The sequence below is a fragment of the Pipistrellus hanaki genome (genome assembly GCF_964339955.1).
Source record: "Pipistrellus hanaki genome assembly, chromosome: 3".
In the NCBI taxonomy this organism is placed as follows: Eukaryota; Metazoa; Chordata; class Mammalia; order Chiroptera; family Vespertilionidae; genus Pipistrellus; species Pipistrellus hanaki.
Window position 1 is genome coordinate 100353417 of NC_140505.1, and position 26445 is coordinate 100379861.

The following is a 26445-nucleotide window of genomic DNA, read 5'->3' on the forward strand; positions in this document are numbered from 1 at the left end:
ACTATAAAATTATGATAAAAATTAAATACAAAATTATTTTTAGGCCAAAGCAAATCTTTAGAAAAGCTATTTAACTCATTCTCCTATTTTGGGTCGGAACCAAACTAAACCTTCAAAAGAAGAACTAGGAAAGAATCTCCAGCCGATCTCCCTGTACAAAGTCCCAAGCGTCTGCCCCAGGAAATCGCTGCCAAATGGCTGCTGTCAGCTCAGGTTCTCGGTGTTTCTAAACGGAGAGGGAGAAAGCCACATGGCACTAAGAATGTGCAAGTCGGAGCAATAGCTCATAAAGCATTTGAATAGCCTATTCATTTTTAATTCTGCTGTAATTTCTGTAATAACTTTAAAGACGATGAACTCGTCTGACATCGAAAATGCCAGGGACTTTCCCAGGAGCCCCGCTGTGAGTCTGTCTCCACTGGAAGCGAGTTCAAATACTGCACCGCTCCCTGCTATCTGCTGCTAACAGCAGAGTGGAGCCATTCCGTCTGCCCATTGGGGTGCTTGCCCATGTATTCAGCAAAGATGACACAGTGCCAGTGTGATGCAGGCCCCTGTGTGTGTGCCCCGATGACCTAGTTTAATAAAATCTGGCCTTGCATCAAACAGAACCCAGGTTTGATTCCTAGCGAGAGAGGCAAGGTCACAGGTGTGTAGCCAACAGGGCAAGGGAGTAAGGTGTGGGCAATTGTGCTGTCTTGTGCACCATTTAAAACAGACAACAAAGACACCTCTGTGGTTTCTATCATCTTGACAGACCGGCCCTGCGGTAATTATTGACTCTGCCTCCCTTCCAGCAACCAATTCCCTAAAATGCTGGACTCTGAATCTATGGACTCACACATTGCAGTATGGTTGGGCTCTTTTTCTCTTGTTTTCTGATTGGGGAAAAGATTAACCTCACTCTCTCCAAAACATGGACTCCAAGGCCATGGTAGTTCTAACCTACTCCTGAGATCATTTTAAAGCAGAAAATAAGACATGTGCACAGCTGAGTCTCTTTGCATATTAAAAAATAATAGAGTATTTTAAGTCCTATGTGACATTTCCATATTTTCGAATCACAGGTTCTTTGATAGAAAAACAAACAAAAATAGTCTTTTAAAAAATCTCGAAGGTCTGAAAAACCAACTGTAACTGACAATTCCCTCACATCTCATCATGTGATACCAATTTATTTCCATGATTCCTACAGTCTTGTTCAGCTAGTGCCCTCTAATGATAGAATTACCTGCTCAAGCTAAAAGCAGTTTTGTCTATGAAGCTATCAGGCTTTATAATATGGAAGTGAGATTAGCTAGTCTGAAACTCATAAAATTCAAGAACAACAACATTAACAACAAAACAAAAACAACAACAACAACAAAAAAAAAAAAAACACTTTTAAAGGATAGACCAAGTCTATGTGTCCAAAGGGGCAGTAAAGCAACATGGTTAAGGGCACGGCTGGCTGCAAGCCCCAGCTCTATCCTCACTCACTCACCACACAATGAGTTGGTGAGTAGGTGTGTGGGCTCAGCACAGCACTGAAGTGAGTACTCACTGCATGGTAGATGTTATTAGCACTGGCATGCTGTAAATCCATTTCATCCCATTAAGAACCCATATAGTACAGGCACTACGTACATAGAACCTTCACCAGATGATTACCCACTAACTTCCCTATGTGTCTAAATATACCTTGCTGCAGAGTATGTACATCTTTACATAATCAGCATAAAGAATATCATTAAAAATAATCAAGACAACAAATTGGGTCTATGGTGATAAGATATTTCAATCCAAAAATTATGACAATTAATGATGAGAATGCCTGATGGTTGTGAAATATCAGTTTCATTTTAATATTTATTAAGTTAGTTTTTCACAAATATTTTCCAGTAGCAAATATCTTACTCCCTACTGAAAAGTAAAGAAAAATGGAACATAAAATTATTAGGTCAATATCAGAGGTGCCAAAAATTAGACCCGGAAAGTCTTCATAGTCTCACTCATTCCTCTGTAATCCAAAAGCAAAGAAAAAATCAGGAAAAAAAATGTACAAAAAGTGAAATAGGCAGTTAAGCAATTATACAGTAGGGGAAACATTCATAGAGGCCTCCAGAATTCTCTTTCCCTTTTTGTTATGCCCTATTAATTGATTTTTTAAAAAATATTTTTAATTTATATTTTAGAGAGAGAAGAAGGGAGGAGAGAGAGAGAGAGAAACACTGATGTGAGAGCACAACATCAAACTGGCAACCCCCAGGTGAACAGGATGATGCCCAACCAACTAAGCCACATGGCCAGGCCTTAACTCATTTTTTTTTTTAATCCACATATTTCTTTCTTCAAAACAGAGATCATGTATGTGTGGTGGGAGTGGGAGAGAGGTTTCAGATGTAATAACATTAAGGCCTGTTACCCTAAATCACATAACCATGTCTCTTAATTGACCATGTGTCCCTCTACTTCTGTAATTAGAGTATCACACCCCCATGATACACACACACACACACACACACACACACACACACACACACAAGTGTGGGCCTCGAGCAGGAATATGGGATATAAACATCAGCATTCAGCCAAAGCCAGTTTGGCTCAGTGGTAGAGCATCGGTCTGTGGACTGAAAGGTCCCAGGCATGTACATTGGTTGCGGGCACATCCCCAGTAGGGGGTGTGCAGGAGGCAGCTGGTCGATGTTTCTCTCTCATCGACTTTTCTAGCTCTCTATCTCTCTCCTTCCTCTCTGTAAAAAATCAATAAAAATATTTAAAAAATAAATTTAAAAAAAATAAACATCAGCATTCAGTGGAATTGTAACTCCTTTTCGAGGTCTTGTTATCGTTACTCTTAAGGTTAGGTGATATCCTCCAGGGGTGAAGGGATAAATGATACAGTAAGAAAACCAGCTTAGTGTTCCACAAAGAGGAGCCCCTTAAATTTCCCTCTAATCAATGCTACCATCAGCACCCAATGGAGTGAAAACGTTTTCCTAGGCCAGATATTTTGTGTCTATGGCCTGGCATCTTTTCCATCTCCCATTTCCTCCCTTAATATGAGTCATCACCATCCTGACCACCCCTACAACCACCACCACCTCCACCCATGGCCCCAACTACCATGACCAGCACCACACCTATCCCCACTGCACTGTTTTCCCCCATATCTGTTCTTTTTGTCCTCAGTAACACATCAGTCATGTCACATTCTCCACCTCAGCCCTATCTCTGGCCCCAAAATATTGCTGCACCTCTCTTACACTGTATTTGTCAATCAATATCCATCATTAACAGCAACATAACAGCTGTTGTCTCATCAGATTAATTACAAAATTTACAAGTAGGGAAAAGCCATCCATTACAAACACTAACATATATACATATATATATATATATATATATATATATATATATATATAATTATTAATTTTACACAGAGAGGAATTCAGAGGCATAGAGAGTTAGAAACATCAATGAGAGAGAAACATCGACCAGCTGCCTCCTGCACACCCCCCACTGGGGATGTGCCCTCAACCAAGGTACGTGCCCTTGACCGGAATCGAATCCGGGACCTTTCAGTCCTCAGGCCGATGCTCTATCCACTGAGCCAAACCGGTTTAGGCAACACTAACATTTTTAATGGAACTCCCAATTACTGGGGAAACAAAGTTTAAATAGTCTTTGAGAACAAGAGGTGGTGATGTAGAATAAAGCCACTTCAGTAGTCTTGAGATCTGACAGTACACACTCTGTACCTCTAACATGCAGGAACTTGGTCACAGGTTTGGTTTAAAACATGATTTTTGTTTTCCTTTCCTAGTTTTACCCCTAGAAAGCTCAGGCTTCCCCTTCTGGTCTCCAACCTACAGACACTGCGATCTCTCTGTTAAGTTTCTTTCATACAACCTTAGTGTCCAGTCAAAGCCAGATCCCAAACTAGTGTTTCTATTGTATCTTCTGTCCCCAATGACCAGAACTTAATAAAAGCCCCCCTTCCTTAGAGTCTGTCCTGCATTGAATCCCAAGAACACAAAGCAACCTTGCAGTTGTTCAGGGTGTGAACATTCAAGGCCACCAGAGCTAAGGGGGCACCAATCACATCATTAGTATCCCCACTACCTTTAAAATTACATTTTTATTATAATTTTAAAGATGGATAATTTATTTAAATTGTCATTTCCCTGAATATGGAAATAAAGTATCTTATTCTAAAAATCAGTAATCTAACAATTTTCCATTAAATAGTAGTAAAATATCTGTGGAAGGAGTGACTTTGTCTAATTGGCACAAAATGTTATTGGGCTCGCAGAAGCCCTCAGAAAAGCTTCTCTCGAATGTTTTAAATGGTCTGGGGTCTTGGCTGTTTGCTAACACTTCTCCTCTTAGTTTAATAAATTCTGTTTGCACTGTATTAATGGCCCTTTCCCTAAATTTGGTCTTTTTCTCAGTAATTTCCATTTTCAAGCACATCCTCCACTCAAAGCAAGCCCCAAAATGCTACTACATCCCTTTGTCCTATTTCTGTAAGTTGATGCTACTAAACATGTGTCATCAAGAATACAATAACCTTTTGTCGCAGAGAAGATTAATTACAAGGAAAGAGATGTCCATGACAGACACACTCTACCAATTTAAAATCCTTAACAAAATATGCTGTTTTAACTTGAGTTCCAGTCAACATCTCAATATATTCCTCACATTTTTAAAAAAGCAATATTAAATTAGGCTTTCCTATGAGAATTAATTTCAATTTTCTTGTTTCATTACTGATATTTACAAAAATTGCCACCAGTTATTACTTGGAGTAATATAAAGTATTGAGCAACATTTAAGAGGCAAAGAGAATAACAAAGCCAACAAAAATACACATACACTCACCTTGGCCCTCAGAAAACAAGCCTTACTGCCATTGGTGACAATTAAGCCTAGGTGACAATCCACGTGTGGAAACCTTAAAAATAAAAAGATATAGGAAAATTTAGAAGAAAGGAGGAAGATTCATGGAAGCATAAACAGTAACTTAATTATAATAGTACTTCTCACTATACAATAAAGTTAGTTCAGGAGTTCTTAAATCAAAGCAATTGTACCACAAATAAACTCTTCAAAACTGGGATTGTGTCATGAATTCACCATTTTTCTACTGGCTATGTCTAGAATTTTAGAGATACTTAACCTTATTTTCAGATTAATCTTCAATGGATTACATGACTTCAATTTTCTTTCTATCTTAATCCCTCACGTCGTTAATGATGTGAAAACTGATTCTTAAATACACCATATAAATGGCATGTCTTAAGAACTTCAGACTTGCCTTTCATCAGGAGAAGAATATCTCTCATACATGAATAATCATGTCTATTTTGTAGATCTGAATTTTTCTAAATTGCAGCAAATTTATAATTATGCTTCCTGTTTCCTTCTAATTCAGAAGAAATTAAAAGTGATAGGACCCATAAATCCTATAATATTGTTAATATTAATATTAATTAAATCCTTAATAAAATTGTATTTCAAAATAAATCAGCAACAATTCTTTTCCTCTCTAAGTTGTCCAGCAAGATTAGTTGTTAGATAGTAGAAAAGATACAGTTTCTTTTCAAATTCTGCTGCAATGGACACCACAGAATGTCTGCTATTATTAGATTGCATCATAGAAAATAGCTGATATCCAACCAGAAATTTCATCATTTTTCCAAACAGGAAAATAGATATGATTTTAAAACCCAGTGATCATGAAACAAATCTTCAAAATTACCAATTGGCTCAGCACAAATCATTTTTCTGAGCAGCACCAGTGGTTTGGGTATTAAATGTTTCTACTGCAATCCAACATATGTTCATGGCACCTGAAAGATAATAAACAAATTGCCTCCAGCCTTGGGGAGGGCCTGGGTCTCTTTTCAGTTCTTTTTCCCCACCCAGATTCTGTTTACTGCCAGCTCCTTCTCAGCTTCCTTCTTGTCTGGGTGGGGTGGGGGTGCAGGGTAGGGGGGATAGCATGGAGGGGGATCAGGGGAAGAAGGGGGATATCTGTAATACTTTCAACAATAAAGATTCTCTTTTAAAAAGTGTCTTTTCCTAGAGCATGGTGTGGTAGAGAGAAAAGCTGAGGGCTAGAAGGCATAAAGGTGAGAGTAAGAATGCAGAACTCTAAGAAGAGGCTAAGGGGAAAGCACATCAGAGTAAATGAGGAACACAATGGGAGGGAGGGGGTGAAGGAAAAGGTGCTAGCATCACACCACATGGAGAAGAATTAACAGGTCCCAGTCCAGATGGAATGAAGTAAATGTTTACTTCTGCCTAATAATGTATTAGGACCTGCCACAATCACCACTCCCAGGCCATCCCACCACTGCTATTAACACCATCTCTACCACCACCCAGGGACATGGGCAACACCACTGAAACTAAAAGCCAACAGAACAGAGGCCATGTGAGTGCCCTAGGTGTAAAAATGTATGTGTTTACAAAATGTGTTTTCTTCTGAGATTGAGGAACTTAAACAATTTTCACTGTGGCCAGGAGACCTACTAAGCGATCAGCCTACTATAAATCATTTTGTTGTGTTTTCGTGTAAATAAGCAGCCAGTCTCAAAATAAATGTTTTGATCTCTTTTTCATACTGTGCTTCTATTTCTCATTCCCTATTTTAAAAATTACTTGAAGATAAGACATAAAGTCAAAATTAGCAGTCTGGCCACATGAAGGGATGGCAAAGTCCAAGTTGATATGCTAGGTGGAATGCATAGTCTTGTTCCTATCCAATCAGAATTATAAAACAACATAAGACCAAGAGAGGAAATCAAGGAGAGAAAATTCAACATTCAGTGGCACTTCATTATTCCAGCAGTGATTTTCCCCTTAAGACAGAGGTTTTGTGAATGTATTGTAAATACATTAATGATGGCAATAGCTGAATGATAGCACTGATAAACCCTAACTGGAACTTTAAGAAAACACAATCAGTTTGAAGAGTCTATGCGAGAAGTTAGAGCTTATGGAAGTCGCCTACACAATCTCTATGGAAAGAATTCCATGTTCAGGATGAAGCTCTATGGTTCTAACTTCACCTTCCCTTAACTTCTTCTTCTCTTGGTAAAATACCACCCATCTTGGCTCACAGGGCAGAGTGTGCACATGGCTTGCCCTGGTCTGCAGGCACTGGATTGTAACTCTTTCTCTTCCCCAAATCATTGTTGGTGAGAAGACACGTTAATTGATATTAATTTTCAGTTGAAAGCACTACTTTTAAAAGTAGTAACAGAAAAAGGAAATAATAATTATAATAAGTATCACCACAATAAAGATCTACTGCAAAATAACCACCCTTAATGAATTGACCAGTTGGGCTTGCACTGCTCCTTGTGAGAGTTAGAAAGTGACTTCGTGTTAATCAAATAGCAGAACTAGAGTGTAAGCAAATGTAAGGAGTGCTGGATAAGGTAAACGAAGACTATACATACAGTATGGAAGCTGCAAGTATCAACTAAATGAGGCCACTCTGTGCAGAGCCAGAGGCTGCCTAAGAAGCAACTGGTCAACCTCATACACAGGAGCCCGAGGCCACTGGTAATTATCACTGTGATCAGAGCAGGGTCTACAAAACATCCACCATACAAAAGGACATGGAAGCTGACATAGAGGCAGGAGGAGCAGGAGTTACCTAATGCCCGAGTCCTATAATAAAAGTTGAGAAATGCACTCTCTGCACTATCCTGTGCGTGCAAACCTGAAGCAGGTGGTTCACAATAATCACCGAGGGAGCTTGTCAAACACAGAGATTTCCAGACACTAACCTAAAACTTACTGACTCTCAAGAATTTGTATTTTCAAAATACATGTATTGATTTTTTTTTTTTTTAAGAGAGAGGAAAGGAAAGAGAGATAGAAACACTGATGTGAAAGAGAGAAACTCCTGCACACCCCCTACTGGGAATTGAGACTGCAACCTGGGCGTGTGCCCTGACTGGTAATCGAATCTGGTGACCACACTCAATCCACTGACCCACACCGGCCAGGCTCTTTTTGCCTTTTTAATGTAGTTACTAAAAAAATTAAAATTACATTGTGGCTTCCATTATATTTTTATTGGATGATGCTACTTCATAACGTATAGCCTTTCTTTACCTTAATAGATCTGCTAAAATGATGTTAACTATTGTTATCATCAAGGGTATCAGAGACTGTGGGCAGTATTCCATAGCATGGCACTATTGGGCACACAGAACTGGCCCTACATTCAACACTCAGACTATTGCTTTTTTTTTTTTTCTTTAATTTATTTTTTTCCATCACCATTTATCCCCCTATACCCTCCTTCATCTCCACCCACTCCCCTTCCCCCACTGTTGTCTATATCTATGAGTTCTCTTTTATATTCTTTCTTGCTCAATCCCTCCAACCCACCCCAACACCCCACCACCACAGCTGTTTGCTGGCTCTCTATGAGTCTGTCTCTATTTTGCTTATTAGTTCAATTTGTCATTAAATTCCACATGTGAGTGAAATTGCATGGTACTTGTCTTTCTCTGACTGGCTATTTCACTTAACATAATGCTCTCCAGGTCCATCCATGCTGTCACAAAGGGTAAAATTTTCTTCTTTTTTATGGCAGAGTAGTATTCCATCTACTAAAGGACGCTTGGGCTGCTACCAAATCTTGGCTATTGTAAAATAATGCTGCAATGAACATAGGGGTGCATATATTCTTAAAAATTAGTGGTTTTTTGTTTCTTTCTATATATTTCCATAAGTGGAATCACTGGGTCATAAGCAGTTCCATTGTTAATTTTTTTGAAGTATCTCCATACTGCTTTTCACAGTGGATGGGCCAATATGCATTCCCACCAGTAGTGTACCATCATTCCCTTTTCTGCACATCTTCGCCAACACTTGTTTTGTTTATTTATTTATAACAGCCATTCCAGCAGGTGTCACATGATATCTCATTGTGTTTTTAATTTGCATTTCTCTGATTAGTACACTGAACATCTTTTTGTGTGTTTTTTTCAAGTTTTTAATATATTTTTATTGTTGATAGTAGTGCAGATATCTCCCATTTCCCCCTACTTTCCTGCCTTCCTACCACCCACCCCAGGCTCTTCACTACCCGATTGTTTATATTCATGGGCTATGAACATCTATACTAATAAAAAGGTAATATGCAAATTGGTCAGAACACCCTCATAGTAACAACCAAACATCAGGCTGCATAGGGCGAACAAGGCCGAGAGGGGGAACGACCAAATGACTGAAGAGCAGGCTGTGTGGGGTGACCAGGCTGGCGGAGGGGAGGAGGGGGCAGTGAGGGGCAACCAGGCTGGCAAGGGGGGACAGTTGAGGGGGGACCAGACTTGCAGGGGAGGACAGTTGTTAGGAAACTAGGCCTGCAAGGGAGGGCAGTTGTAGGTGACTGGGCCAGCAGGGGAGGGCAATTGAGGGAGACCAGGCCTGGAGGGGAGGGTAATTGGGGGAGACCAGGACAGCAGGGGAGGGCAGTTGGGGGTAACCAAGCCCACAGGGGAGGACAGTTGGGGACAACCAGGCCTGCAGGGGAGGGCAGTTGTGGGTGATCAGGCCAGAAGAGGAGGGCAGTTGGGGGAAATAGGCTGGCAGGGGAGGGCAGTTAGGGGCAATCGGGCTGGCAGGTGAGCAGTTAGGGGTGATCAGACTGGCAGGCAGAAGTAGTTATGGGTAATCAGGCAGGCAGGTGAGCGTTTGGGAGCCAGCAGTCCTGGCTGATTGGGCCTAAACCGGCAGTCAGACATTCCTCAAGGAGTCCCAGATTGGAGAAGGTGCAGGCTGGGCTGAGGGACACCCTCCTTCATGCATGAATTTCGTGCACGGGACTTCTAGTAAGTATATAAGTTCTTTGGTTTATCTATTCTCATCCCCCCATAACCACATCAGCATATACCAGTCTGTTTCATGCCTGCATGCTTCAGGTCTTATTTTGTTGGTCAATTTATTTTGTTCATTAGATTCCACAAATACCGTGTTTCCCCGAAAATAAGACATCCTCCGAAAATAAGACCTAGCGCATGGAAAGATAAGACATTCCCTGAAAATAACAACTAGCCCAACTTTGGGAGAGAAAATTAATATAAGACACTGTCTTATTTTCGGGGAAACAGGGTAAGTAAGATCATGTGATGTTTGTCTTCTTTATATTGGCTTATTTCACTTAGCATAATATTTTCCAGGTCCATCCATGCTGTCCCAAAGGCTAAGAGATTCTTCTTTTTTACTGCTGCATAGTATTCCATTGTGTAAATGTCCCATAGATTTTTATCCATTCATCTACTGATGGGCACCTGGGCTGTTTCCAAGTTTTAGCTATCTATACTAATGAAAGGGTAATAAGCTAATTAGACCAGAAGTCTTCCGGACATCCTTCCAGACAAAGTTGTAGCACCTGTGAGGGCCAAGGGCCAGTGACACAGGAGAGGCACCCATGTCATGCGGCCCCTCCTTCTGCACAGGTGGGTGCTGGGAGAGGCAGGGCAGTGTCAGTGGGCCTCTGCCAGTCCCAATGCACCGGGCAGCCCCTCCATCCACATAGGCGAGCACTGGGAGAGGCGGGGCAGTGTCAGTCGTGGCCCCTCCTTCTGCAGAGGTGGTGCTGGGAAAGGCGGGGTGGTCCGACTATGAAGTCGGCTACCCAGAGAAGTCACTCAGGAAGTGGATGGAGACCTCCCTGCTGACCGAAATGACTGCCACTGCCACTTTTTTATCTTCTAAGTCTGGTGTGGACCAGCCGCCCACCAATGACAGTGGTCACATTCACAAGTGAAGTATTTCTGGAAAACCAAAGCTGGTGTTGCAGCCACCGAAGGAATTAGGATCTTCTTCTGAATTACAAGTATACTGCATGCAACAGTGCACAGATGGCTTTTCCTTGGTTTCAGGGATTTCCTCCAAAGCAACTGCATTAATATATTTCTAAGTTTGTGATTTACTTTGTTGATAAGGGCTCTGGTCTCTTTCTACATGGCAGGTCTTTAAGAGCATGAGGACATTTAATTTGGACAAGAATAACAACAGGAGAAAATGAATGGGAAAAAAAGACTAACCTAAAAAGAATAATATTTCTTTGTCTCTAATTTTTTCATTCTTCATTAAGAATCTTTAGTTGAGCCGAGACTGGTTTTGCTCAGTGGATAGAGTGTCGGCCTGCAGACTGAAAGGTCCCGAGTTTGATTCCAGTCAAAGGCATGTACCTTGGTTGCGGGCACATCCCCAGTAGGGGTGGTGCAAGAGGCAGCTGATCAATAATTCTCTCTCATCAATGTTTCTAACTCTCTATCCCTCTCTCTTCCTCTCTCTAAAAAATCAATAAAATATTTTTTTTAAAAAGAATCTTTAGTTGATTTTGGATCCTTACAAACATGACCTTATTTTATAAGCATTATCTTTCCAGAAATCTCTATGGTATATTGATTTTCTAGAAACCCTTGATTAACTGTAAAATTATGTTTACATGTATATATGTATACACATACACATACATACCCATATGTACACATATTTTTACATATATATATATAAACACATACACACAAATAAACACTACTTTATGTTGTACCATTTGTCGTATATTTCTTAACATTTTTGTTACTATTGCATCTGGCCAGTTTAATACATTTGATGTGGATAGAAAAATAAATTCTATAGATTAAGGCAACTGAATGGCAATTATTGAACTGTCATGAAAATATTAAAATGTGGTGTATTGACAGGTGTAAAGTGTGGTAGATAGAACCATGCTTCCCCCACATACACACACCACTTTCCTAGAAAGTTGTTACATCCTAATTCCCAAAACCTGTGAATATGATGGATTAAATGGCAAAGGGAAATGAAGGTGCAGGTGGAATTAAGATACTAACCTTCTGATCTTGTTACAAGGAGAATATTCTAGGTTCTCCGGTGAACCCAATAAAATCCCTAGGGTCTTTAAAAGTGGAAGAGGAAATTGGAAGAGTGTTACAAAGAGAAATTAGAAATTGGGAAGGACAGTAGAGAGATGAAACATGCTGGTGTTGAAGATGGAGAAAGGATCCATGAGCCAAGGAATGCAGGCGGCCTCCGGAAGCTGGGAAAGGAAATGGAACAGATTCTCCCTTGCAGCCTCCAGAAAGGAGCACACCCCTCCAATGCCTTGATTTTAGCTCAGCGAAACCCATGTCAGACCTCTGCCCTCCAGAACTATAAGATAATAAATTTTTGTTAAGTCACTAAGTTTTATGGTAATGTGTTATAGCAACAATAGCCGATACTCAGGCAGACTAATTTTTGGTCATCTTCACTTCTAGTTTCTTTTGGTAATCTTTATTTTGGAGGTACTTCTCTAGTCTGTTATGAATTTCAATAAATACAAAATAACTTTTTAAAAGGAATGAAATTGCTAGATCAAATTGTAACTCTATGTTTATAATTTGAATAATTAGCTATTGTTTTTGCAAAGTGGCTGTACCATTTCTCAATCCCACCAACAATGTATCAGTCTCCACATCTTTACCAACACTGGTTACTGTCAGTATTTTTTATGTCAACCATCGTAGCAGATGTGTAGTCTCATTGTGACTTTTTTTTGTATCTCCCTAAAAATTAATGATGTTGACCACTTTTTAATATGCTTATTGGTCATTAATATATATTATTTGGAAAAATGTCAGCTCATATGTTTTGCCCGATTTTTAACTGGGGTTATCTGTCTTTATATTATTGAGTTGCAACCAATCTCAAGATACTTTGGATACAAGTTCCTTTTTAGATATATGATTCGCAAAAATATTCTCCCCTTCTATGGACTGTCTTTTCTCTAAAGAAAAGTTTTAAATTTTTATGAAGCCCTATTTATAACTGGTTTTGTGACTTGAGTTTTTGGTGTCATCTCTACGAAATCATTGCTTAATCCATGATATATTTAATTTTCTTTTCTTCTAAAAGCCTTTTTGTTTTAGTTCTTACCTTTAAGTCAATAATCCATGTTAATTTCATTTTGTATACCCATTTTGAAGTAGGTAGGGTCCAACTTCATTCTTTTCTAGTACCATTTGTTTAAAAAAAAAACCAAAAAAAAAAACTAACCTTTCTCCATTATATTATCTTGTCATCCTTGTTGAAAATCAATAACCATAAAAATAAAGGTTAATTTCTAGAGTCTCAATTTTATATAATTGATCTATCTATGTCTTCACTTATGCCAGTACCACACTATTTTTATCACTGTAGATTAGGAGTTTAAAATCAGGAAGTACAAGTCCAATTTTGTTCTCCCTTTTCAATATTGCCTTGCCTATTCTGAATCCCTTGTATTTTCACATGAATTTTAGGATCAGCTTGTTAATTTCTGAAAACCTTCAACTGGAATTTTGATAGGGATTGCACTGAGTCTGTAAATCAGTTTTGGAAGCATTGCCTTTTCAACAATATTAAATTTCCCAATCCATGATGTCTTTCCATTTATTTAGGTTATCTTTATTTTCTCAGTGATGTTTTGTAGTTTTCTGTGTACACATCTTGCACGTCTCCTAGATGCATTTATTTATTCCTAAATATTTCATTCTTTTTTTTTATGATATTGTATATAGGATTTTCTTTATTTTCACTGAAAATATACAGGACTTTTGTTTATTGACCTTGTATATTGCAACCTTTGTTTATTAGTTCTGTTTGTTTGTGTGTGTGTGTGCGTGTGTGTGTGTGTATAATCCTTAAGATTTTCTATATAAACTATGTCATTTGCAAAGAGAGAGAGTTTTACCTCTCCCTTTCCCATCAGGATGCCTGGTATTTCTTTTTATTTGCTAAAACCTCCAGTATAATGTTGAACAAATGTGACAAGATCAGACACCCTTGTCTTGTTCCTTATCTAGAACAGGCAATCTTTCACCATTAAGTATGGTGTTAGTTGTGGAATTTTTGTAGGTGTCCTTCATCAGACTTTTCCTTCCATATCTAGTTTTGTGTTTTAACATGAAGTTGGAACCTGCCAAGTGCTTTTTCTGTGACTATCTAGATGAATGTGTGGTTTTTGTACTTTAGTCTATTACTGGGGTGTATTACACTGATTTTCCTATATTAAGCCTGCCTTAAATTCCTCAGATAAATCCCAGTTGGTCACAATTTATAAACTTTTCTACATCTTGCTGGCTTGGGTTTGTTAGTTTTTGTTAAAGATTTTTGCACCTATATTCACAAGGAATATTGGTCTGTACTTTTTTGTGATGTCTTTGGTTTTAGTATAAAAATACAACTAGCCTCAAAGAATTAGCTGATAAATGTTCCATTCTCCATTTTCTGGGAGAGATTTTGCTAAATAGCTGTTAATTATGCTTTAAATGTTGGTATAATTTACCAGTGAAGCCTCCTGAGCCTGGACTTGTCTCTGTAGGACACTCTTTTTTATCTCTAATTCAATCTCTTTACTTATAATAGGTCACTTCAGATTTTCTATTTCATCTTCAAATATTTGAATAGTCTGTTTCTTACTAGGAATTTGTTCATTTCATCTAGATTACCTAATTTGTTTATATAAAGTTACTTATGATATTCCCTTATGATCCTTTTTATTTCTTTAAGGCAGGTAGTGATGCTCTTTCATTCTTGATATCAATAATTGAGCCTTCTTTTTCTATTGGTCAGTCAGCTGAAATTTCATCGATTTTGTTAATCTTTTCAAAGAACTAATTTTTGTTTCATTGGTTTTTCTCTATTGTATTTTTTATTCTGTATTTCATTTACTTCCACCCTAGAATTATTATTCTTTTTATTCTGCTTGCTTTGGGTTTAGTTTGCTCTTTTCTATTTTCTTAAAGTAAGATTAGGTTAATGATTTGTAATCTTCCTTTGTTAATATGTGCATTCATAGCTATAAATATCCCCATAAGCACTGATTTACTGACATCCCGCAAGTTTTAGTATGTTTTTATTTTCATTCACCTCAAGTATTTTCTGAGTTCCCTTGTGATTTCTTCTTTGACCCACTGGTTACTAAGAGTATGTTGTTTATCTTCCATATTTTGTGAATTTCTGAAATTTCCTCTGCTATTAATTTCTTTCTTTTTATTTTTTTATTCTATATTTTATTGATTTTATACAGAGAGGAAGATAGAGAGAGATAGAGAGTTAGAAACATCGATGAGAGAGAATCATCGATCAGCTGCCTCTTGCACACCCCCTCCTGGGGATGTGCCCGCAACCAAGGTACATGCCCCTGACCTGAATCGAACCCGGGACCTTTCAGTCCCCAAGCCGACGCTCTATCCACTGAGCCAAACCAGTTTCAGCTGCTATTAATTTCTAATATCACTTCATTATGGTCAGAAAAGATACTATTTATAATTCCAATGCTTTTAAATTCACTGAGAGTTGTTCTGTGGCCTTACATATGTTCAATGGCCTGATATATTCTATTCTGAAGAATTTTGTATGTGAACTTGAGAATGATGTGTACTCTGCTGTGTTTGCCTGGAGTGTTCTATAAGTGTCTGTTAGTTGTATGTAGTTGGTATACAATGTTGTTTATTCTATTTCCTTGGTGACTTCCAATCTAATGGCCTAGTTGAACTTCTGTCTAGTTTCAATCCATTATTGATAGCAGGAGATTAAACTTTCCAACTATTATTATTGACCTTTTATTTGTTCCCCTCAAATGTCCTGTCTGGACAGGGCCTATGGGCATCCAGCTGAACTAACTATTCAACATCCCCAGAGGGGTCCCAGAATGCAAGAGGGCACAGGCCAGGCTGAAGAACCCCACCAGTGCACAAATCCATGCACTAGGCTTCTTGTTTACTAAAATTTATTTTGTCCATTATTAGCATAGCCATTCTCAGTTCTCTTTTGGTTACTGTTTGCATATCATATTTTATTCCATTCCATTTGTGTTTGATATAAAGTGGATCTGTTGCAGAAAGCATATAACTGGATCATCTTTATTAATTCATTCTACCAATCTCTGACTTTTTATTAGAGTGTTTACTCAATTTACATTTAGTGTAATTACTGGTAGGACTTACATCTGCCATTGTACTATGTTTTCTATATCTCATGGTTTTTTTTTGTTCCTGTATTCATCCATTACAGCCTTCTTTTGTGTTAAATAGATATTTTAATGCCATTTTAATTCCTTTGCTCTTTTATTACATTTTTTAATATTTTTCTTAATAGTTTATAACATTTTACATTTACTAAAGTAGTTACCTTTACTGATACTCTTTATTTCTTCTGTGGATTTGAGTTATTGTATACTGTTTTTTTGTTACAACCTTCAATATCAAGATTCCCTTTAAGCTCAGCTAGCATGACTCAGTGGTTAAGCATTGGCCTATGAACTAGGAGGTCATGTTTTGATTCCTGGTCAGGGCACATTCCTGGGTTGTGGGCCTGATCTCCAGTGCAGGGCATGCAGGACACAGCCAGTCATTAATTCTTTCTCATCACTGATGTTTCTAGCTCGCTCTCTCCCTCTCCCTTTCTCTCTAAAATCAAAGTGTAAAAGATTCCCTTTAATATTTCTTGTAGGGAAGGTCTGCTAGTGAAAAATTATCTGGTTTTTAAGATTTTTTAACTAATTCCCTTGTTTTGTTAATTAACACATCTTAACTTTTTTCTTCTAATTTTGAAGGATAGTCTTGCTGGATATAGAACTCTTTATTGCAGGGGTCCTCAAACTTTTTAAAGTGGGGGCCAGATCACGGTCCCTCAGAGAGCTAGAGGGCCGGACTATATGAACTACTAATTCCTACTGTAACACCTCGGCTGCGCTCACTGCCCAAAAAACCTGGCGGGCCGGATCAGACTCCTCTGCGGGCCGCATGTGGCCCGCGGGCCGTAGTTTGAAGACCCCTGCTTGGATGGTGATCGTTCCAGCACTTTCAGTTTTTTATCCTACTACCTTCTGGCTTCTGTGATCTTTGATGAGCAGTCAGATATTAATCTTATGTACATAATGATTCAATTCTCCCTTACTAGTTTCTTTCTTTTTGCTTACAACTTGACTGTTGTGTGTCTAGGTGTAGCTCTCTGTGTTTATCCTGCTTGGAATGCATTCAACTTTCTGTATGTACAGATAATGTTTTAAATGAAATTTGACATATTTTGTGACCATTGTTTCTTCAAGTATTCTTTCTGTCCCTTTTTCTTTCCTCTCTTTTTGTGAATTCCATTATGAATATTTTGATACTCATTATGAATAGTCTGAGGTCCTGTTCATTTTTCTTTATTCTTTAGACTTTCTGTCCTTCAAATTGTATAATTTCAATTGTTCTATTATAAAGTTTCTGATTCTTTCTTTTTGCCAATTCAAATCTGCTGTAGAGCCCCTCCAGTAATTTTTTTTTCATTTAAGTTATTAATTATACTTTCCAACTATAGGATTTCTATTTTGTTCTTTTTCAATAATTTTTATCACTCTCTTGATATTCTATATTTGGTGAGACATCATTCTCATACTTTAATTCTTCAGTTTTCTTTTATTCTTAACATATTCATAGTCATTGACTTAAAACATTTGTTTTATAAGACCAATATTTGGTCTTTCTCAGGGACACTTTTTATTGTATTTTATCCCTGCAAATGGGTCATACTTTTCTGTTTCTTTCTTTCTTTTTTTTTTTTTTAATATATTTTATTGATTTTTTACAGAGAGGAAGGGAGAGAGATAGAGAGCTAGAAACGTCGATGAGAGAGAAACATCGACCAGCTGCCACTTGCACATCCCCTACCAGGGATGTGCCTGCAACCAACATACATGCCCTTAACCGGAATCGAACACGGGACCTTTCAGTCCACAGACCGATGCTCTACCACTGAGCCAAACCAGTTTCGGCTATATGTATTCTAATTTTGTGTTGAAAAATGTATTTCAAATAATATGGCAACTCCAGAAATCAGATTCCACCACCAACCACCAAAGATTTATTGTTGTTGATGTTTTTTGTTGTTGTTCTTCTTCCTAATGCTGTTTGTCCATTTCCTAAACTGATTACGTAAAATCTATTTTCTTTATCATGAGCAGCCACTTAAGTATCTGTTCAATTTGCTTTAGTAGTCAGCTAATGATGGAACAGAAATTCCTTAAATACTTTGAAACAATGTCTCACACCCTTTGCTGAGAGGCTCTGTGTATACTGACCCAGGTTTTCTATGTTCTGATAGGCAGTTTAAAACTCTAGCTAAGCCTTTCTTCCTGCTTGTGTAAAGTTCCAATGTCAGCCAGAGGTGATAGATTAGGGCCTTTTCAAGTCTTTGAGGAGCATATACACAAACCTGTACATGAATATGGGCTTTTTAGGTTCTAAAAAATAAGTCAAAGCTTTTCAAAATCCTCTATGGATATCTCCTTGCCTAATTATTCCTTTTAAATTTTTTAGTCAACCTCTTGTTAACCCCAATTCATGTATCCACTTCTGGCAACTATGATTTTAAACAACTGCCACTGATTGTTTTTAACAAATGCCCTACTGCTGTTTACCTGAATGAATTCTGAGTCATTAGAATTTATTAGATGAAATAAAATCAAACTCTGAGAATGGAGCTTTATAGAGAGCTGCCAGACAGTTCACACAGCTATACTTTTCTGAGACTTTAAAGAGCTCTGCACTTATCTGTTCTCTCCAGCAGTTTTCAGCTTTCAAAGGTCCTATGGTGCTAGAAAGGAACAATGGGATAAGTTTAAAGGCTACAACGTTCGATGTTCTTATCAAGACTCGATAATTTTTTCCTGAATAAACTCCTTGGATGGTTTTGAGAGGTTAATTTCCAGATTTCTAAAGTAGTTTGACAATGTTTGCCTCACTCAGTAAACTTTTGTTCTTACTGATGTTTTAGAGAAGAGGATTTACAGAATGTTCTCACTCCAAAATTCTAGAAGTGGTTCCAAGGTAAGTAGTATTTTAAAAATTAATTCAAAAAGCTCATGATGAACAAAATTATCATAATTTTAAATTAAGAAATGATCATAGGAGTCTGACAAAAGAAGAAAAATCAAATACTAACATCTATTTAGAATTTAATATTTTGTTCATCATAGATTTTTGCATTAATTTTCATTTTTTTAACCTAATTAAAATATTATTTCTAATTATTGCTCAATTTTTTGGTGTCCTCTTAAATTTTGTGCTGAGGCAAGTGCCTGACAAGCCTCTCTCTAGTCTTAACCCTGGAAGAGGATGATTTTAGACCACATCTCTCCCTTTTTTTAACTCTCCAAACTAACATACTAGTTTTAACTCCCATTTATATTCCACTACAGTATTTTGAATTGTCAAAATGATAATCTTAAAATCTAGCAGAAAAATTTTAGTGCGCAGTTTGGGAGTAGAGAACTAAGTAGTCATATTAAACTACTCTCTTAAAACTGCTAGTAGAGGCAAATTAGCTCACTCAATATAAAACTCAGTACCAGCGACCAATTAAAGTAATATAGCATGGTTTAGGTGTGTGGGTTTTTTAAGGAATAAATGCCAGGGTCTTTAGAAAATTAAATGTAATGCATGGCATATATTCCATACAAACTTCCTAAGATATTATACAACATGAATAGAATATGCTTAGAAATATCAATTTCAACCAAAATTATTCTGTTGTATGATCTCATTTCTTAAATGGGCTTCCCTTGAAAATTAACTTATAGGAATAAAAGAAATAGAGACAAAAATGCTTGGCATAATATGTATCAAAATTTCCAACCCAAGAAGACAATTGTGTGTAGAGAAAGACTACCTGTCTTGAAAGTTATTTTGAGTAATTTCAAACAGCTAGCAGAAAGGCAATTAATTATAGATGATTTAAGATTACTTCCCTATACTGTCATTTAAGAGATAATGTTCATATTAAGTTTTTAGATTACTACTTTGCAATAACAGTCTGGTGAAGTGTGAAAATTTAACTTCCCTATTAAGTGTTCAGTATTTGTTTCTGCTGCTTTAGTGCCTTTTTTCATAATCTGTGGCTCTATATCCCATGCTCTTTTCCACTTCATTTTTGTAAAGCATTTTAAAATAACTATATCAATGTTAGCCTATTTCTGGATGAATTTACTTGCCTTATCATAGACTTTATGGAATAAAGCACTATCTTGGCTTTTCATTTCTGCAGGTGAGTCAAAGTTCCCAAAGTCTATATCAACTTGTCATTAATACTAACTTAGGCCTAATCACATATACTGCTGATGTACCTTTAATGACTGTGCACACAGTATTTTGTTTTTCTAAGGGAATTGAACCTGCTGGTTCAATGGGTATGTAGGTAAACAAAGGAAGGCAAAACTAATAACGAGAAGTCTTGAGGGGTCAAACAGTTTATCCTCTCTGGGAACAGGGAAGTACATCTGCCTGAAAGATAATAATCAAGCACATTTTAAAAGTCCCTCCACAGTTTGGCTTAACAATCTCTTCTATCTAATCTACACTCTAGTAATAAAACATGAAATAGAAATAAGATTAAGAAACCTAAATAATTATTTTCTGCAGATGATACAATTGTCTACCTAGAAAATTCAAGAGAAATAACCACAGAAAAGTTAGAAATGATAACTTGAAAAGTACTTGGTTATACAACTAAATATTAAAATTAATAGTTTTCTATCTATTAATTATTGGTTATGTATATGCTACCGTACAGACTGAATATCTGTTCCCCCTTAAATTCATATGTTGAAAACTTAATGCCCAAGGTAATGGTATCAGGAAGTGGGGGCCTTTGGGAAGTTATCAGGTCATGAGGTCCGAGCCCTCAGAAATGGGATTAGTGCCTTTATATGAGAGGCTCCAAACAGCTTGCTTCCCCCTTCCATCAAATGAGGACATAGCAACAAGATGTCATCTAGGAACCTGAAAGCAGGCCCTTACCAAACACAAAATCAGCTAATGCTGTGATCCTGGACTTCCCAGGCTCCAGAACTATGAGGATAAATTTCAATGTTTATAATCATCCCAGTCTGTCATATTTGTTATAGCAGCCTGAACAGACTAAGACAATACAACATGATCATTATGTATAATATAGATAACCAATTGACTATATAATGATAACCAAGGACTAAGACAATATAACCAATATATATAACATATATATTCTATCTAATGAAAGAGTAATATGCAAATTGACCATCACTCCAAGACATAAGATGACCACCACAAGATGACCTTCAGAGGAGGGCAGTTGTGGGTAGTTAGGAGTGACCGGGCTGGCATAGGAGGGCAGTTGGGGGAGACTAGGTAAGCAGGGGAGGGCAGTTGAGGTTGGGAAGGGGGGGGGGGCCAGGCCTGCAAGTGGAAGGCAGTTGGATGGGAACCAGACCTGCAAGTGGGGGGCAGTTGGAGGGGGACCAGGCCTGCAGTGGAGATCAATTGGGAGAGACCCAGGCCAGCAGGAAGAGCAGTTAGAAGTGACCAGGCCAGCAGAGGAGGGCAGTTTGGAAAGACCAGGCCAGCAGGGGAGGGCAGTTAGGGGTTACTGGGACAGCAGGAGAAGCCAGTTAGTGGCAATTGGGCTGGCCGGAAAGCAGTTAGACGTCAATCAGGCTTGCAGGGGAGTAGTTAGGGAGTGATGAGGCTGGCAGGCAGAAGCTATTGATGGCAATCAGGCAGAGACAGATGAGTGGTTGAGAGCCAGCAGTCCTGAATTATGAGAGGGATGTCCATCCGCCCCTTTAGGCCTGATCCTGGTGGTTGGACATCCCTCAAGGAGTCCCAGATTGGAGAGGGTGCTGGCTGGGGTGAGGAACATATATATGAATAACCAATTAGAAGACGACCCATTCACAAAAGCTAAAGATTCACAATAACCTTAAATCCCTCATTTTCTACACATCTAAGGCATGAGAGAAGCTTGCAAATGCAATGACAAGTGCATAGAAGAGGCAAGACTATCCATTTCCTAATATGCTACATTCCTGCTTGTGTCTTATTTGGCTGCTATTAGGCTCCTTCCTGCCAGCAAATAATCCAAAGAACCTGTGTCTACATGAAAGATTCCTCCTTTGACTTGCGTTGAATAAACAATGGTTATATGCTAATGGCTTTGAAAAGTCAACAGCTGTCCATCCATCCTGTCCCATACCCAGGTCTCCTATTCATCCCAGAAGGTTAGGCCTTTCTACCAGGAGACAGGTCCTGGCTGGTGCTCCCCACTGGCTTCTCACCTTTCCCCCGCGAGGGATCTGTGACAGCCTGCTGCCAGGCCCATGTGTGTGTTTTCTGGTTGTTAAATGTAGGGCAGCCACCTGGGCATAGAGGAGCCAATGAGCAATTTCCCCTCCTCAAACCCTAACTAACCCCAGATACCTTCAGGCCATGGGGTTCTCTCTGCTTCAGTTTCACCTAAAAGGATGCTATAAGTTCTTGACATTTTGATATTCTCCAAAGAGGAGTCATGTAGTTTTCACTGTCAAAATCCTTTATTCTTCACAGTTCTATTTGCCCAAGGGGATTTCAGGGAATCCAAGCTTAAATGGAACTTTCCTTGTGTACCCTTTCCTATAAGCCAAGGAAACCATCAATGAAAACCCACAACCTCCTCCTAGTTTATGTAGCAGACTAGACTGAATTCCAGACTCCCTCAGAGGCCCTTGGTTGTACCTGGCCCAAGCGACAACAGAAGGCCTCCTGAGCAACATGTCCATTTGCTGACACAGCCTCAGGTTGCTGGAGAGCAGGGTCCATGGATAGAATTACAAAGGTAGGCTGCTGTGGAAAGCACTGGTCACTAGCATGTGATTCTCCACAAGTGCCTGCAGCACCAGGCCTCCCTACTCTCCTCTTGAGTGCCCTCAGAGCTCTGGTCTGAAATTCCTGCACTTGTTGACCCTAATGAGTACAACGCTCTTCCCTAGGTGTCCATATGGCTCACTCTGCAATCCCCTTCAGGGCTCTGCTCAGCATTCCCTCAAGGAGGCCTTCCCTGGACACCCTATATAACACAACAATTCCCTGCCCTGCACTCCTTCTCTCCCAGTTCTGATTTACTTTTCTCCATGCACTATCCCTACCTGACCTATTAAATATTTTACTTCAGTTTATCCATTAGATTGTAAGTTCCTCTGTTTTGTCTACTGCTCCATAATATCTAATGTCTAGAATAGTGCCTGGCACACACACTCAAAGTATTTGTTGGATGTTGTTAAAAACAAAGCTGGATGTTAACTAAAAACAGTAAAGACAGGTGGTATTCAGTATGTACTGCATCAGGGGAAAGAACTAAAGTATAGAACTGAGCTCAACTTCAATCCATAGAGGTGAATGGGCATCTTAAAGGAAGAATGAAGGAATAAGGAGGTGGCAAGTGGAGCTCAAACAGAGTCAAGGAAATGGAAAATTACAAAGGGCTGGTAGGGTGGCTGGTCACTGTCAGTGTGATTAGGCTCTCTGAGTGTGCTAGCTGGCATTTGTCAAAGTTATGCCCCTAATCTCCTACAGAGATGGGAGACAGGCCATGACTGTATTTCAAAAGAAAGGCTGTCAGGTCCTTGAGAAAGACACTTCTGAGTTGTAGGAGACATGTATACATTTTAAAGGGGAAGAGAAAGGATTAAAATTCTAAATTATTCTAATAAATGCTTAATAAAAGGAGGGGGGGCTATCATCAGATATTGGCTGGAACAAAGGGTAAATTCTTTTAGCAGTCTTGAGATTTTCCAAACAGGAACTCAAGGGGGCTTGGATCATCCCAGGGACATGGTCATAGGCTGTTAGAAGCTCTGTAGGAGCTTTTTCAAGTCTCTTATTGTTGGGGTGGAAAGGGCTGTTATGAAAGTTGCAGTTCTGATAGGCCAAGGTTGAGGCCTAATCAAGAAGAGAGCTCAGAGGAACCTGACTAACATGTGATCAAAGAGAGAGTCTCTGTGGAAGGATGGATGGATGGATGGATGGATGGATGGATGGATGGGGTATAAATGTTGGTAGAAAGTGGTCAAGATAATAAGATCTGAAGACAGCCAAATTCATATGTCAGTCTCAGAAATCATTTCAGAGCAAAAAAGGAAATCCTCCACTCTTCAACAACTCCTTCTCAAACATTCCTGTGGTGAACTAATTTACTCATCAAAGCTGCTAATGGGAACAAATCCATTGTTCAACCTATTCCTGCCCAACCTGCATTTGTTTTCTGCAGGATAATTTCCAAACCTGAGTTTGTTCACTGTTTAAAATTCTTATTAGAGACAGATGCCAAGGAGGTTACAGAAAGATCTCCTGTGGAGCTAATGCTACCTGTTCCTATTAACCTTTTATTAATGAAGCATCTTTGGGTAATTTTGTCTTCCTTTCCCCTTGGCAGCCCACCTCTGAGATGTGGAAGGGCTTTAACCCACTTTCCTCCCTTCCCCATCCTGTCTCAGTTCTTCTCCACCTCCAGCTTTACACTCAGATAAAAAAAGCCCTGTTTCTGTGGAGATGGTTCTCCAGGTAAATACCTGATCTCTGTATCTCCACACAGCCCTCGGTGATAGCAATCTGCATTTTCTCCGGAGACCAGCTACAATACTGGCTAGAATTACTTTTCTTTTCATAAGACTACAGACAGTAAAATAAGAAAAAGCATTTTTATAAGTTAATATTTGAATGTAATTTGAAGGCAGGGTGGATTCGGGGTGCCAGGAGCCTTCCTATTTAATAAAGAGGTAATATACAAATTGATCCTCACATCATCATAAGATGGTCGCCCCATGTCGTCACAAGATGGCTGCCTCCACATCATCACACGAAGGTCACCCCCATGTTGTCACAAGATGGCTGGCAGGGGAGGGTAATTGGGGGCAATCAGGTCTGCAGGGGAGGGCAGTTGGGGAAGACCAGGCCTGCAGGGGAGCAGTTAGATGTCAATCAGGCTGTCAGGGGAGTGGTTAGGGGATGATCAGGCTGGCAGGCAGAAGCAGTTAGGAGCCAGCAGTCCCAAATTGTGAGAGGGAAGTCCAACTGACACTTTAGGTCTGATCTTGGGTAGTTGGACATCCCCCAAGGGGTCCAAGACTGAAGAGGGTGCAGGCTGGGCTGAGGGACACCCCCTCCAGTGTACAAATTTCGTGCACCAGGCCTCTAGTATGTTTATATAATGGGAGGTGAGTGAGGTGCTGAGAGTATCTTCCTCATTTAAAAAAGAATCCAAAGTTACAAACACAAACTTAGGTATGACCATGTGAGCATGTTGCTAGTAGCTTGTTCAGGGGCTTGGAAATAGCCTGGGTGAGGGGTCCTGAAACTTAAGATTCATTAGCTTTCCAGTCAATTCACCTCCACTATGCAATATAAAAGATTGGAGAGGTTTATGCCGCAGCACTAAAATCCGTAGAAACTCACTAAGTATAACAGTCTTATATCAGTCGTTTATACTATTCTTATCTCTCTTTCACAAACCTCCATCCCTGCTATTTCCTCTAACTTGACTGCAACACTCATTATGAATTTGCGGGCTGAGCTGGGGTTTCTCCTCCTCCCCTATCTAGGCTCTCACAATCTAATACTGGTCAGTTATGTAATAGCCAAAAGAGAGAGTTTAATGGGATACAAAGCATGGTCAGAGTTCTTACATAAGCCTTATAAACCATCCATAAGATTTGCTCCCAGACTGGGGTACATGGAATTACATAAGGTAGATGGAAAACACTGATGCAGCAGCCAGGTTTATTTCTGACTTCAGATACAATCAAAGCATTCTGCACTTAGTTTACTAGTATACATAATAAGTTTTGAATTAGATGGAAATAATAATCTTTAATTCGACTTGCTTATCTTATCATGTTAACATAAAGGAATCTCCTGACACTGCTACTCAACTTCCCTATAACCTCTGCACAAAGAAATGTCCCCTTAAAATGCCCCTCTGTGTTCTACATGAAATTATGGGTCCCTAATAAACATCAATCATTCTTGGTTTCTTATAAAATCAAAAGAGATACTTAGACAAAATAAAAAAAGTGTACATGCTATAATTCTTCAACACATCTTTCCAATACCAGTTTTCTCTCCCCATATTTCTAACCACTTATTTTTTACTTTCCTTAAACCACTGTAGCCACACCTGGGACTACAAAGTGACAAATTAAAAAAAACAACAACAATGCAATACAATGGGTCTCACCCCTGGCTGCACATTAGAATCTCCAGCAGAGCTTTTAACATTACAAATGCCACAGCATCACTCAAAAGCAATTAGAATGAAATATTGGGGTGGCACACAAAAAGGGGATGCCTAGACATTAGTATATCTGATGCTTTCTACTTTTCCTTCTTCGTACCTGAAAAAATACATTACTACAAATATGAGAGGAGAAATTTTTGTGGGGGAGATATTTAATAACTGGCAGCTCATAATTACTGTTTCCATCAGATATAAAAACAGTATCATTCTATAGTTTGAAAGCTATCAAGGATATCTGTGAGATCCTTTTTATTACTATCATAATAAAAAAAATTTCACCAACTTCCTTTAGACTTTACAAAACCTATT

At 38.8% G+C, this 26445-nt stretch overlaps 1 protein-coding gene across 5 annotated transcripts in view; it reads right to left on the minus strand.

The window, feature by feature from the left end:
* The window catches only part of MTUS2 (microtubule associated scaffold protein 2), a 480281-nt gene that overhangs the window by 452595 nt on the left and 1241 nt on the right, over nucleotides 1-26445 (minus strand). For all 5 annotated transcript variants that reach the window (XM_084878667.1, XM_084878669.1, XM_084878666.1 and 2 more), the window contains exon 2: nucleotides 4867-4939. The gene's annotated coding sequence lies outside the window, so the exon portion shown is untranslated. The remainder of the gene's footprint in view (nucleotides 1-4866; nucleotides 4940-26445) is intronic.